This window comes from Orycteropus afer, unplaced genomic scaffold (assembly GCF_000298275.1).
Source record: "Orycteropus afer afer isolate SDZICR_OR568_19922 unplaced genomic scaffold, OryAfe1.0 scaffold00271, whole genome shotgun sequence".
In the NCBI taxonomy this organism is placed as follows: domain Eukaryota; kingdom Metazoa; phylum Chordata; class Mammalia; order Tubulidentata; family Orycteropodidae; genus Orycteropus; species Orycteropus afer.
The window spans coordinates 4,957,583-4,961,114 of NW_006921858.1; positions in this window are offsets into that span (position 1 = coordinate 4,957,583).

Here is a 3,532-nt window from a genome sequence, read left to right on the forward strand (position 1 = left end):
AACTAAAAGCAGCACTGTTGTCTTTATTATGTAACTCCTTCATGCTTCTGTGCTCAATTTCACAAACTAATCTGTAAACTTCTTGGTGTCAGAGATAAGGCCTATTGTCCCCAGTGACTTCATACTGTGACTTGCTCACAGCAAGGCTCAGTAAATATATATTAAAGATCTTGGGAGAAAAAGGGATCACTATAATGATTATTTGAATCCTCTCTGTCAGTGAACAGTGGAAATCCCAGTAATGTCAGGAAAAAATGTGACCTCAAGATTAAATAGGAAATAAGAGAAAAATATTCCTTTACTATAATAATAACTGTTCTCATTGTTATTACCATTTATTGTATGCTTACATTGTGTAGGGTCCCTGGATAGTGCAAATAGTTGGACTACTTACTCAAAGGTTGGTGGTTTGCACCTGTAAGGACATTCCTCAGAAGAAAGTCCAGCAATCTGCTTCCTATAGGTCACAACCATGAAAACTCCACAGAGCGCAGTTACACTCTGATACACAAGGGATCATGATGAGTCAGAATTGATGTGATGGCAACTGGCACTATGTCAGGCCCTTTATTTACATTATCTCATTGAATCCTCAAAATTATCCCATCCTTCACTGTAGGTGTGGTATTATCCCATCCTTCACTGTAGGTGTGGTTTTTCTATTACTAAAAGATGAAAAATTGGGGTTCAAAGGTGACTTGCTCAGAGGTATATAGTGAATGTGGATTTTTGGATGCCATCATTTATGTGAAAATAGCCTCCACTCGCCAAAAGAAAATCACTCAAGCAAATATCTGGGATAGATCAAGATTAGTGAAAAAGAAAGTCAGTATAGCATGAGTCTGTATAGAACATCACTCAGCAGAGGGTAGCAAACTGTGGATCTCAATCTAGGGGATTTTCTTCCTTTTTGAGTAGGTCAGTGGCTAGGACTTTATAATAGACCATGCCATCCATAAAATAGCCCTTGTTTTCAAAGTGAGCCATTAGTGTAGTAATTTTTCCTTTGAAATGCAAAATAATCCTTCATAAGGGATGGAAAATTCTGAGACTTCAATCCCCGTTATTTGTGTGTGAAGAAGCTTAATGGCTGACAGGGCAAGGTCTGCATTAACTTCATACAGTAAGGAGCTAGACTGTTTCCTTGAAGTAGAGACTCAAGCCAGAAAGAAGGTAGAGTTTGGATCTTTCTGAGGAAAAGGAGATTAAAAATATCAGATGGCACAGCAGAGGCGCGTGGGGGTCACACCCTCCTAGATTAAAATGTGGCCACATTAACAGTGCGAAGCATTCATTATTCCTTGGCTTTTGCCTCTATATACTGATTTGGAAAATGCAACCCCTTCAAAGTTCTCCAAGTATTTCGAGAAGTGAAAGATGTGACAGTTCATGTTCACAAAAATTCTTCCAGCTTCCAGCTTGTGAAGGCCTCCCATGACTGGCCAGAGTACCACTAGTTGACCCTCTTCCCACTGCTACTCTAGACAGTGCTACTGTCAAGTCCCAGGAATTGTTGCTGTGGACTGCACTCTCTAGACTCCACAAAAGGCAGAAAGAACCACGTGCTGTTTCATACAGAAGGGAGAATGTCTCTTTCTTGCATGCTGTATTTAGTCATATGAGTATCAAAGCTTCATTGCCTTTTAGCCCAATGTAGTTAAGTACCAACGTTTTTAGGGAAAGTGGCAATTATGTTCATTTAACTGTGCATTTCACTTATGAATTTATGGTGTTTAGAGCTAAGGACAAATGTGAATGGCTGACATCATGCTGGACAGTGGATGGGCACTTCATTCCCAGGTGGAAGCAGACTTGTGAGGCAAAGCATGACTATGGGGGATCGTTGGTCTCTCCTGAAAATACATTCCTGGCAGCCCTGCCTGACTGTTCTACCAGATATGCCTAGACATATCTGTATCCAAGTAAAATTCTTTTCAAACTGTAGTCCTTGCTATACTGTGAATTAAGATGGAGAGAGAATTTTACAAGCAGAAAGAAGTGTTTCCCTTCTTAAAAAATTTCCTTAGTTAAATGGCAGGTATGGGCATTTTTTATTCATTTTGGCCACTATGGTTCTGAAGCTGGTTTGGTATGTAGAAAATTCCCCACAGGTCTTATGCTGCAGGCAGAGCCTGAGACAAAGATATGTGTACACATGATTTACTGAGGGCATGTAAGGCAGTAAGGAAAAGGAGAGACCTAGGCAAGGATGTGTTCTCACCAGGAGTCTTCAGCCTGATCCCATGGAAAGCAGGGGAGCAGGAATTTTAAGAGTTGGTCCCATCTTAAGTAAAGCAGGTCAGCCTTTTGTCTCCCTGTATCAGTCAGCTATTAGTTAATGGGCTGCTGAGTGTGTGAGTGTGCATGCATTGAGTTGGCTCTTGCGTGGCTAAGGGCAATTCTCTGGTGAGGATGGTAACTGTAAGCCATAGCAGTTAACATTGACAACAGCTTGGGATTGGAGTACCAGCCTAGGGAAAGGGATCTAGGCTATGTAAACACAGTATCTATTACAGCTCATCCTTTGTACTGTTCACAATTGTTTCTCACATTAAATCTCCTTCATATAGGCACAGCTTGTCTAAGATTCTTATTGGTCACAATTTCTGGTAACACCTTTAAGAGGATTGGTTAATGGGATGAGCTAAATCCTCTGTTGGATGTGAGAGGGTAACTGATACTCATGATCTACTTCCCCCATTACTCATTTTAGGTTCTCGTTCCCCTGGGCTTGTGAGGCCATGTTTCTATATAACCACCCTGTATGTATTTTCGCAATATGCCTTAGCACGTACTCCATGCTTTAGTGCCTTAGTTACTGGAAAAACCACAGAGTCCTAACTGCCCCCACCTCATCGATACTCTCAAACATACTCCTTAGCAACAACCAATCAGTAAATGGTAGAGAAATACCTTATCTAAAATAGTTAGAAACAACAGTTGGTGGCTTTGGCCCACCAGACAGAGCCAATCAAGTATGAACAACTAGCAACTTGGAAAATGTCAACCAATCCTGTAATTTTCTGATTGAAACTTCCTCCTTCCTGCTGTACCCCCCTATAAGAACCCCATTACCCCTGAGTTCGGGGCTCTCAATCCTGAACCACTGCGTCGGTGATGGTTGAGGGTCCAAGCTCGAGCTTGAATAAAAAACCCCTATGCTTTTGCAGTGGAATCGGCTCCTTGGTGGTTTTTGGGGATTCAAGATCTGGCGCAACAGGCTAACAAGTCTGCTGCCTGTGGAGAGTCACTGATGAGGTTGGCACCAGGTGAACGTGCCTGGTGGAATGATCCAGAGGCTCCACCCTATGAAGTCTGAGCCTCTGCTAATCATGTTCCTATCAAAATGGTTGTTGTTTTCTTGCCCATTTAGTTAAAAGTAGAGATGGTATCACTAAGAAGTGCCCTAATGGACTGCCTCAGTGCCAAAAATGATTCCTTTCTGCCCCTGTAATGTAGAAGCAGCCATACTTTTTCATTATAATCAGGATCGATTTCCTTTGCCAGTAGATAATTCCTTTTTTCCTGGCAA